The sequence below is a fragment of the Apium graveolens genome, chromosome 1 (assembly GCF_009905375.1).
Source record: "Apium graveolens cultivar Ventura chromosome 1, ASM990537v1, whole genome shotgun sequence".
NCBI classification, from domain to species: Eukaryota; Viridiplantae; Streptophyta; class Magnoliopsida; order Apiales; family Apiaceae; genus Apium; species Apium graveolens.
The window spans coordinates 154,383,231-154,396,225 of NC_133647.1; positions in this window are offsets into that span (position 1 = coordinate 154,383,231).

Here is a 12,995-nt window from a genome sequence, read left to right on the forward strand (position 1 = left end):
TCCAATGAATATCCTAGAGAAATTGCCTCAAAAACTTTAGAGTCAAATTTTCCCACATATTCAGAGCTGTCCTTTAATGCATAACACTTGCTTCCAAACACATGAAGATGCTTTACAGTAGGCTTTCTTTTAGATTAGATTAGGTAGGGTGATTTGCCAAGATTCTTGTTAATGAGATATCTGTTTTAAGTATAGCATGCAGTGTTAACAGCCTATTCCCAAAAACTAGTTGGCAACTTTCCATCTTGTAGCATTGTCCTAGAAGCCTCCACCAATGTTCTGTTCTTTCTCTCAACTACACCATTTTGTTGAGATGTCCTAGCTGCTGAGAATTCTTGAACAATGCCTTTGTCTTTGCAGAATTCAGTTAAGGTTGCATTCCCAAATTCTATTCCATTGTCAATCCTCAATCTTTTCACACAATTCTGATCTTCAGCTTGGTTCTCAATCTTCTTGATGTGTTCAATTATGATGTGTGGGGTTTCATCTTTGGAGTGCATAAATTCTACCCATGTGTAACTTGAGTAGTCATCCACCATCACAAGTGCATATCTTTTTCTTGAAATTGACTAGACATTAACTGGTCCAAACAAATCCATGTGAATAAGTTGCAAAGGTGCACTTATAGAATTCACAGTTTTACTCTTGTGACTTGATCTTTTTATTTTCCCATTTCGACAAGCATCACAGACTTCATCTTGAGCAAACTCCAGATTAGGCATGTCTCTCACCAACTCCTTCTTGACCAGAGTGTTAATTGCCTTGAAATTCAAGTGTGACAGCTTCTTATGCCATATCTAACTTTGTTCTACAGATGCCTTGGTGTAGAAGCAACACATTTCATCTTTATTTTCCGAGTCCAGATCTGCAACAAATAAGCTTCATTTTCTTGCTCCTTTCAGAGCAACTTCACCAGTTTTCTTGTTGATAAAAGTGCATTCTTCTTTGTTGAATAAAACTTTAAAACCTTTGTCTGCAAATTGGCTGACACTGAGAAGATTCACTTCAAGACCAGCTACCAGTGCTACATCATTAATGAAAATATTTCCAGTAATCAATTTTCCACATCCCATTATGAAGCCTTTGCTTGTTGTCTCCAAAAGTCATCAATGGGCCAGCCTTCTCCTCAAACTGTGATAGCAGGGCCATATCACCTGTCATATATCTTGAGCATCCATTATATATAATCCATATGGCCCTCTTCTTTTTTCCCCTGCACACAATGAGTTAAAGTGTGTTTAGTAACCCAAGCAGTGTTGGGTACTTTCTTCTTGTTAACAGAGTGAGCTGAATCAAAATGAGTTGTTTCAGATAAAATAGAGTTCATTGACTGTTGTGCATTTTCCTTTTTTGATGTAGACCAAATTTTTACTTCTTTGAGGTCTACTCTCATCTTGTGGCAACTTTTCATCAGTTTCAAGTTGCAAGGAATGCAATTAAACTTGTCACAGAATGAATAGGGATCATTTGCATTTGCTTCATTGTACTTGCAAGCTCCTTCTACTGGCTTGCTAACAACCTTTTTACAAAGGTGAGTTAGATGATTTACAGAGCCACATGTTTGACATTGCTTCCTTGGAGCATCTGCAACATAAGCAAAAAAAATTCTCTTGTTTATCCCAATCTTCCCATTTATATTTTTCTTCTTCTTTCTTGCATCTTCAGTTTTCATTTCCTTGACAGGTGTCATGGAATCTTGGTTGACCATGGGCTTTTTTCAGTTTTGAAAGTTGGAGTTGTTTTTGCATGCTTCTTCTCATTATCTTCATCAACAATCTCTTGCTTTATGATCAAATATTCTTCACTGAAATCTACTTCACATGCTTTGAAGATAGGTGAATCAACCTTTTTCAGCATAGTTGGAACATCTTCATTTTCTGTTGCTTTTCCTTTACCACCAGTATCTTTCTTCTTGTTGTTCAAGGCACTGTAGTCAAGACCAATAGCTTCATTAGCACATGGTTTGTTCTTCTCATTGTATTATCCAACCAACTCAGATGCATTCTTGAAATATTTTAACTTAACTTTATTCTTTTCAATCTTCTGTCTTAACACAGTTTTAATCTCATTGGCACACTTCAGCTTATTTTTCAAATATTCATTTTCTTGCTTGACTCACTCAAGCTCCACAAGTAGTAGATTCATCTTTTACTTCCGACTCTCAAGCTTCTTATTAGCTTTTGTTATCCTACTGACTTCCTTAGTAGCAGCTACTAAGCTAGTGTGTATATGGAACACCTCTACACTCATCTTTTCCACAGTCTCCTTATATTGACTAGCATTTAAATCAATAGTAATTAGAGTTGGTACCTTTGATTTTGAAGTAGATGCTTCTCCTTGCTCAAAAGCCATGAGTGCATAATTTCCAACTTCTTCATCTTCATCATCAATATCAGTGTCATCCCAACTCTTTCCTTCTGCAATATAAGCTTTACCAGACTGCTTCTTCAAGAGAGCTTCATACTTTACTTTCAGTTCAATATATGCCTTGTCTTTCTTCACATTTTTAGGCTTTCTACATTCAGTAGCAAAGTGACCCAACTCATCACAGTTGAAGCACCTTATCTTTGATATGTCTACAGATCCTGTTTTGTAGCCACCTTTGCAAATTGAATTGAACTGAGTTTTTGGTTTCTAATTGTTACTGTTGGAAGATTGTCCCTTGCCTTTGAAAAACCTTGGCTTCTTGACTCTAATAATTGAAAATTTTCTAGCCATGTAAGCCATGGACTGATCCATTTCATCTAGTTCATCCAAGGTGTAATATCCATCTTCCTCCAGTTCCAACACAACTTGCTTCTGAGGTCCTTTGTTCTTCTGTTCCATAGCTTGAATAACTAAAACTTGATCATCTTGCTCATCTTCACTTTCTACTTTGTCATTTACAGCTAAAGCACTTGAACCATCAACAATATGACCATGGTGTGCTTTTAATGACTTTCTTTGCAGCATTTCAAGTTCATAAGTTTTCAAGATTCCATATAGAACTTCCAAAGTTATTCTGCTCAAATCTCTTCCTTCTCTAATGGCTGATTTTTCTGTTCAAGATGGTCAGGAAGAGCTAGCAGAAACTTTAGGTTAACCTCCTCAGCCTCATAATACTTATCATGTAGCTGCAAGTCATTTATCAATTTATTGAACCTTTCAAAAACTTCAGTGATTCCTTCTTTTGGTTTAGCCATAAACCCTTTATACTGAGAAACCAGAATCCTCATTTGGTTTGACCTAACTTCCTCTGTTCCTTCATATAATATCTCTATTTTCTCCCAGATCTGTTTGATTGTGTTATAGTTGACCATGTTATTGTACATTACAGATCATTTGCAAGCACTATCTAGAGAGACTTTTTTTTTCTCAGGCTCAGTGTATTCTGAAGGATCTTTAGGAGCATAATGAACATGAATGACCATGTGTGCATCTATAGATTCCTCAACTCTTACAATAGGAGTGAAAGGATCATTCTTGAGGATCTGAATATATAATGGATTGGCCATCCTGATAAACATCAGCATTTTCTTTTTCCATAGTGTATAGTTAGATCTGTCAAAGGTAGGGATTTTAGTATTGCTCAGTTTCTGTGTATTCATTCTTCCAGGATCTTTAATATGTTTACTTTTAGATTTTTCTCTGATACCACTTGTTGGGTAATGAATACAACACAGAGGGGGGGGGGGGGTTGAATGTGTTTTAAACAAATTTAATGTCTTTTTGAACTTTTAATAACGGTTAACAAAGTAATTTATATTTTAGAGATAATATGTTTTAACAGAATAATTAAAACATGCATATGAACACAATATCTTTCAAAACTCACTTAATTTTATATTAACATCAAGCTAGTGTTTGCTACAAAGTTTTGTGTTCTTGGTATTTTAAGAACTCAGCTTCTCTCTTGAGAGTTACAAGAGATTTTAGATCTATTTGTTACAACCTAAAACAAAGCATCCAGTGTTTAATTTATAGAACAGTAAATACTGGTTTTTACACAACATGCATTAGCATGTACCAAACCATACTATAATAACCCCAATATTTGGAATCTTTGAAACACTGATGAATAGTGATTTTGCTGATTATGCTGATTAAGAAAACTTTTCATGCCACACAATGTAGGAGTTCTTTTATTGATATTCTGAGATCTTATTAGTACTCCATATGGTATATAAGTGTATGTAAAGATCGTCAGAATCTAAATTCGAACACTTTGATTTTTCCCGAAAATCCACCAGATACCGAAAGAATTGAGTATAAGGTAACATGATTAAAAGGATTTAAATTCAAGGATTATAAGAGAGGACCATAAAAGGAATATGAAATATTGAGAAAGGTTTAGGGGAACCCAAGTAATGAGATCCCGGATATGATCCCTCAAACGATCAACGAGAATGAACAATAAATGAGTCGTAAATAATTAAACGACTAAGTAATGCAAGAGGCAAGGAGGAGGGTCAATTAGTGCAAGATTAATGCACTTAGTTAACATCTTAATATAAGGATTAAGCTTAAAAATATGCTTCCACCATAAGGATGAGACAAGTGGCAAGGATTATGTAAGCTTGATGACATCACCATGCTTATGTCACTTTCCACTAATTTAAACAAAACAACTAGTCAAGTAAATATCCTAAAATCATTTCATTTCCACCACAAGTTCAAGTCAACACAAGCTCTCATCTTCCTCCCCCATTTCCATTGCTCTCGGCCAAAACAGAACCAGCACATTAAAACTGATGTATCTCCTTCATTTCTCACTCAAATGTTGTGTTCTACATATCGTTGAAACGGTATTGAGATGGCCTACAACTCTTGTTCACAATTCGAATTCAAATAAGCATGGTAAGACCCTCATTTTTACAGTTCTTTCAATCGGACTTTTAGAAACTTCAATGTCTAACTTTGTGTTTTGACAAGAGAATTCATTGTTTTGAAATTGAGATGAGAAAGTCTCTTGTGCCATAGCCAACTCTCATCTGACGATGGCTTTGCATAGAAACAATTGACTTCAAGATTGCTTCCAGAGTTCATGTCAGCTACGAACAGATTTCCTTTCCGGATTCCCATTAAGGAGGGTTTTTCACTTTTCTTGTGCAGAATCTGACACTTCAGCTTGTCGAATAAAACATTGTAGCCGTTGTCACAGAACTGACTAATGCTAAGCAGATTGTGTTCAAGTCCTTGCACAACATATACATTTTCAATGATAACATTTCCAGCTAGCAAACAGCCATATCCCTCCGTTAAACCTTTGCTGTTATCTCCAAAGGTAACCACTGGGCCAGCTTTCTCAACCATATTTGATAGCAGGGCTCTATCTCCGGTCATATGTCTTGACGATCCGCTGTCAAGAATCCACACTACCGGTTGTACCTGTTTAATGCCCTGCAATACAAATGGATTAGACCTTCTTCGGAACCCAAGCTTGGCTGGGTCCGGCATACTTGTAAAATTGGACTTTATCAGGCAAAACAACATTCTTAATTTCAATATTCTCAACGTTCTCAATGACTGAACATTTGACCTTGTGAACAGCCTTGACAAATTTCTGTTTAGGCTTAGGCACAAATGTCTCCTTTCTAGCTTTAGGAGGACTAGCAGTCTTAGACCTATCATGCTTTCTATTATTCACATGCTGACGAGGAGTAGTCTTATCATTAGAAACATGCTTACCATTAAAATAAGCAAACAACAGATTAAAAGCACAAGACATACAATCAGGAACACCACATGCTTTATGAGAAGGATTAACAATAGGCAACTTATGCATGGTAGACATGGCACTTGTGTTATCCAACTCATGTGTGTCTGAGTTAGTCTCAGTTGCTTTCACAACCTTGACTGGAACTTTTGACACACTTGACTTGGAGACAGCTTTCCCATTAGCATTATCTTCAGCACGGATTTCTTCTTGAATAATAAAAGAGGTCTCATCAAATGGTTCAGCAATTGATTCTTTATAGAGGGGTTCATCAACACCCTTAAGCACATGTGGTACTTCCCTGCCTTTAGCACATACATGAGGAGGGGAGTTTATGCCTAATTTTCCAATAGCAGCATTGTAATCATAACCTATTCCATGTGTTTGATTAACAGCTTGCTTATTGTAAAACTCTTTGGACTTCGAACAAGAATTAAAGTAAGCTTTAACCTTAGCCTCAAGACCGGTGATCTTGTCTTTGAGAATAGTTTCGAGTTGTCTATAACAGTCAACTCTATTCTCTAGAAAAGATACTTGTTCTTTTAGTTTATCTTGATTAATGTGCACAAGTCTTAATTCATTGACCTCTTTCTCAAGGTCTTTGATTTGTTGATTTAACAATTCATTATCACGACGAGCACAATGGTAAGACCCTCATTTTTACAGTTCTTTCAATCGGACTTTTAGAAACTTCAATGTCTAACTTTGTGTTCTCGATTTCTTTGGAAAGATCAAGCTTGTAAGAGGATCTGTTAGGTCCCAATTTGTTTGTAGAAGGGGGGGTTGAATGCAAACAATACCGTTTAGTCGAATAAAATGCGGAATAAAATTGTGAAACAAAATTCAAGTTAAATAAAACTTTTATTAAACTTGAAAGGTGTTACAACTACGGTATCGGTTACAAGGGATTAATCTCAAATCAATTATTACAAATCTAGAATAAATTCGACATGAACTTTTTCTATTTTTGTAATTAAAAGATCAAATGCTAAATGCGATTTGAGATTAAGTTCTAGGGATTTTAATCCGCTAGATTGATACACAAGAACAAGATAAGTATTTCTAGTTGATTGGATTTAACTTTACAATCTAGAAATTGATCTTGAAGTTGCAGATGAGATGAAATATTTTTCTGCTCCTTTTTCTTTTGTTCTTGAGTTTGTGTTCTGTTTTTTTTCGATAGTGAAATAATAGACTTCTGCTCCTTTTTATCAAACAGCCGAATGTAAACATGTACTGGCATGACAATCTCTTTGGCCAGCAAGACTTTCGGTATGACAAAATTTACAACTAGCAAGACAATTAAAATGAGCTAGCAAGACTTTCGGTATGACTATTGATTCTCATACCGATTGTCATATTAGTTCAAATAAATTGTCTTGCTGAATTAATAACAGATTTTAATCTAAACAGAAATTCTAATAAGACAATTAAATGTATTGGCATGACTTTCGGTATGACTATCAATTGTCATACCGATTGTCATACTAGTTCAAATGAATTGTCTTGCTGAATTTAAGCAGATTTTAAACCAATTAAAATCTTGTAAATCCTTAATATTAATTCTAAATTAATTAATCAATTTAATTCAATTAATCAATAAATTAATCTTTGCAGATATAATTTATTTTCTTAATTAAATTATATGACTTAATTAATTAATAGAGAATTAATACTAACCCTGAGCATCATCCATTCTTCTAACAATCTTCTGAAAGTCACTGAGACTTATGAATCAATTCCGCCACTTCAATGCTGACACTCGATGTACTGTCTGGTTCATGAGTGACTAACTTCCGTGACGTTTCTTCATGTCTTGACTTTGATATTCTGATTGAATCCTTGTAATAAATAATACCCTGACGAGATCTCTGTCACTTGATTAAATCCACGATCTTGATTTATATCACTAAGGCATGATCAAATTCTTGAACTTCTTCCAGTGAATCTTCAAGTCTGCAGATGAACAATGTTTCTTTATTCTATGACAGATGTTACTTTGTGAGATCTCTCTGATGATAGATCCACTATTTACTTATTACATTCTTATTTGAGTTGAGTTAAATACTCGAATAAACGAGTAGGCTATGACATATGCCTTTCAATCTCCCCCTATTTGCTTGTTAGACAATAACAGCAAATACCTAGAGGATAACTCAACTAACAAATAAGAAAAAGATATAAACAGTAATGTAAAGTAAATAGCAGAAAAGTTCTGGATTATATTTAACATTTTCCAGATTCCAAATGAAATTTACAAGTGAATACAAGATAGATGTTCCTCTAGCCTGAACATATAACTACATTAGACTATCTTGATTCATAAAGCTCTAATCATATTACATTGAGTTTTGAGCTAATTGACTTCAGTTGTCTTCTCTTCTGACTTCACCTTCTTCTAAATCTTGAAGCAATTCCTTGTCAAAGACACGATCCTTTTCTGAAGTGAAGCTTGCTGGTCTGACTGGTTGAACTCCAACTGACTTCAGCTTATTCTTGAGTTGATTGTACCTTTTAACATTCTTTTCACAATAAGCTTGAATCAAGTCAGCAGCTTGAGTCTTCAACATGGATGAATATCCAGCAGTTCTCAAATGATGTTCCATCCAGACCAGATGCTTAGCTGAGTAGTCTTTAAGAGATTGTACATCTAGCTGACAGATTTGAAGACAATCAGACTTAAAGAATCTCACCTGATGAGGATTGTTGACCACTTGAGGACTAGCCCTGCTGGCAAACTCTTTAAGCCTTTCTCGAAGAACTTCATTCAATTCTGAGCTTCTTCTGACTTTGTTTAAAAGAACCCAAATCTCTGACAAAGAACGATTCTCAAATAGATGAAGTGACACCTTGAATGATCCTTCACTCTGACAATATACAAAAATGCTCATCTCATTTAGGGATCTATCAAAAGCAGCTGTGATCCTTGAGACTTCAGTCTTGATAGCATTCATGTACATGTCATTGTTAGGATTTGAGATTTCCAGCTTGTCAAGAAGATGTAAGAACTGCCTATCATTGTTAGTGCTCAGCTGAGGCATATCAAGTACTCTCCTAGCTTCATCCCATTTTTCACCAATCTTTAGTCTGACATCTCTTCTCCTTTCTTGAGCCTTAATGTCATGAAGACGTTGCTTTTGAAGAGTTTCTGTTCTTTGAATGTCTTTTCTCATGTCAATGATCTGAGAGACCTTCTTGAGTTCAGCTTCGTTTCTTTTCATCTCTGACTGCTCCTTCTGAAATTCTTTCTCAAACATAGGATCCACTTGAGCTTCTTCTTCCCATTCTCCAAAATCACTTTCCTCTTCAGCTTCAAATAACCCATCTTTATCTTCCTGAACTGGTTCAGTGGGAATGTCAAAAATATCAAAGTCATCCTGTTCTCCACTGTAGTAGACATCATCAGCCTTTCCTTTGTTTCCAGCAGAGGTATCTTTTTCTTTCCCTTTGGCACTACTCCCTTTCTTCTCCCCCTTAGTTGAGGGATCCTCTACTGACTTTCCTTTGGAACCTCCATCACCTCCAGAGCCTGATCCTCCACCAGACGGTCCTTCAAAATAAGTTCTTTGTTCTTCATTAGGGCAATGAGAATTCTTGATCATGAAATATAGGTGCTTCATCCCTTCATTGAGATGTTCCATGCCCGTCTCTATCTTTAGAAATCTTGAGGAGTCCAGTGAATGATTCATCTCAACGAGGTCTTCAAGAGAAGTCATTCTTGTGTGTAGAGAGCAGAAGTTGGATATGTCATCAGCTGATAAAGTTGGAGTGTCCTGAATAGAATTGAGCTTTGGTATTACAGTGGTCTTTAGATCTGAGATGTCATTCCTTATGATTGCAAGCTGATTGTTGACAGAGGTGGAAGAAGAAGACCGTTCAACCACTTGTGCTTTAAATGCTTGAGCTTCAGCTTGGCTTTTAGCAAGTTCTTCTTTTAGGGCAGCAATCTGAGCTAACAGGTTTACAGTATCAGTGTCTGTGTGTGCTCTCACCTGAATTTCACTCGTGTTTGGTTCACTCACCTCACGTGCATGTGTTTCTCTCAATATAATTGCTCGTGAGGAGTCTTCCTGTTGCTGTTCTTCTGTACCTGCATTAAAAATCACCCTAGCCTCTTCAAGAGAGGTCAGTGGTGGTGCAATGGGAATTCGCGAGTCCCGATCCTCAGTCAATACTGTCAAATCTTTTGGAATAGATGTCTGAATTGCTTCAGGGATAGATTGACCGAGTTGCCCTCCACTTTCTCCAGATAAATCTGCGAGTGGAGAATCCCATAAGGGAGCCAGAGGTGTTGGATCTGGGAGGGGAGAAAATGACTCTATTAAAGATGGCGGAGAGTCAGATTTTCCCTCTGAAGCATGTGACTGCTCTTCTGCCGTAACTATGGCAGGCACTGTAACCGACTCTACGTGCACTCCTCGCTGTGTGTCCTGAGTATGATCTGGGGAAGTGTATGGTTCCATTGTGAGTAATGGAATTGTGCTTGACTCAGTACAAGATGCCATGGCCCTATGGCGAATTTCAATAGATGCATCCTGTTGAGAGAATGCCTCTAGTAACTGTTCATTGGCCATTTCAAAGTCCATGTCCTGTTGGGAGGACAAGGATGGGCTTTCAGATGCCTCAGAATATGTTCTTCTTTTCTTAGGAGGAGGCAGAGCTGAGGGTTCACTCATATTTAACAATGTACTACTTCCTAGTAATCTTCTGGGTAACATTTTAGACAGTGGGGGAGAGGTTGAGATAGAATGTGACTCTGTGTTTGGCTCTATGACCTGGGATTGAAGCTGTGGTTCTACAACTTCATGGTCAGCCCTATCAACCACTGGGGGTCTTTCAACAGAAGTAGGAAGGGAGTGAGAGTGAGGAATTACTACCTGTAATGGAAGAGCATCTGATGTTTGAGGAGCCTGGGTGGCTTGAACCACTGGAGGTTGAGGTTGCTGTTCATGGCCGGGAAGATTGAAAATAGGTAAAGGAATATAAGTGGTCATGAAAGCAGATACAAGTACTGGAACTTGCATGAATTTGAAGGTTGTGTCTTGGCGAGTGTAAATCTTTTTGCTAACTGGAGGGGGTTCGGTTACTGCAGAGTTAGCAAAAAGGGCTTTGTGTTCAGGTGTGAGAAGATGATCTGCTATAAGCATGAGAAAACGAGCATAGTAACATGATACCCTACGATTTGTAGAATGATCACGTAAAGCAGAAGTTAGACGTTTCAAGAGAATGGGAAAAAGTAGTTTGCCAAAATTGATCCTTTGATTGAAAACAACCGCCAGACCAATATACTGCAGAGTGGAAGTGATGTTATGAAAATTGGATTTTGTGCAGTTGGCAAACACTTTGGAAAGTGTATCGAAGAAAATATCCCATTCAGACACCAAATTTGATTTAGAAAGTTTGGTTAAATTGATCACCCCCTGATAGTGAATAGCATTGAAAAAATTTGTGATATCATTTTCAGAGGGTAAATTACAGAAATTGTCTAGTGAAAAATTTAACGCACGATTGACGACTGTTTCATCAACTACATACTGTGTGTTTGCGACGGTGAATGAAAAAGATTTTGAATCATCGGCCACAGTAGAGGTTGTGCAAATCAGTCTAAGTAGATCGACGTTTAAAATCACATTTGATTTAATAGCAGAGCTAACAATCGAATGGTCATTTAAAAATCTAATCCATGGCTTAAATTTTTCAACATCACATTTTTCCGGATTAAAATAACCAACCTGATTATGCGCGACAATTTGGAAATTGAGAGCCATTTAAAATAATAATAAGACACACGCTTTTCAGAATTTTAAGAATAATATTAAGAAAATTCGAATTAATTAAATTAATTTAATAATTCGAATTAAATTAATTATAATCGAAAAATTTAGACAGAAATGTATCTCGTTAAAATTCTTAACTCACAAACGCAGTTTTGAAAAACCAAAAGACACAAATCAGAAATTAAAATAAAAATAAAAAGTTCAAAATCAACAAACACAAATTGAATTTGAAGGGGCAAACTGATATATATAAAAAAAATTTTGAAAATTTTGACAGCACTCCAGTATGTATATATATGTAAGTATATATCACAAGAGTGAAGATTCAGTTTGCTGAGTAAAAACTCGAGCAAGGAAGGAAGCAGTTCGAAGAGAGAGAAGAGAGAAACTGAAGACAAAAACTGTTTGAATTTATGAGAAGAAATTTTTAGTTGAAAATGGTTTAAAACAAAACAAACAAACTCCTTTATATGACAGCTGGTATGACAATCCTGGATTGTCATACCGATTGTCATACCAGGCAAAAGAAGGAAAAGAAAAAATCAACAGAAATAAAGGAAATAACAAAATAAACACTGAGTATATATAACTGGTATGACAATCTGATAGTCATACCGATTGTCATACCAGTATAAAATAAAAAAATATATATATATATTGTTTATAACTGGCAAGATAATTGATAGTCATACCGATTGTCTTGCCAGTATAAAGTATACTGAAAAACACTAATATGACAATTATATAGCGAAATGACTTTCAGCAAGACAATTTCAATTGTCTTGCCGATTGTCATTTTAGTAGAAATACAATCAAATATGTACAGACTCTATAAATGTACTGAAATTATATTACAAAATGGTAAAACTGAAATACAGACCTATAATATTTACAGAAACAAAGACAATATATTAGAATTTATTATTTTTTATTCCAAAAATAGATTTCTATTGAATTTTAGCAAATAAAATTCATAGTAAAATATTTTTAGAGGAAATAAAATATTCTGAGATATTTTAAATTAACAAGTAGGGAAAATAAAAATAGATAAGATAATATATATTACATAGAAATAAGCAAGAAATATGATAAAATGATAAAATAAATTTGCAAATGAATTTTTCATTTATGAAAAATTCATTTGTAAATTCATTCAAGAACAGATCACAGATATTAACTAAATTAATCACTAAAACTATTCAACATGCCCAATTTACCAACTAATCTAGTAAATGTGGATTCGTCAAGTGGTTTAGTGAAAATATCTGCTATTTGTTCTTCTGTTGGAACAAAAAATAGTTCAACAGTACCATTCATGACGTGCTCTCTAATAAAATGATACCTGATGTCAATGTGCTTTGTCCTCGAGTGCTGCACAGGGTTGTTGGTGATGGCTATTGCACTTGTATTGTCCCATAAAATAGGAATCTTGTTCAATACAGAGCCATAGTCTCGTAGTTGGTTCCTAATCCACAAGATCTGAGCACAGCAGCTTCCAGCAGCAATATATTCAGCCTCGGTCG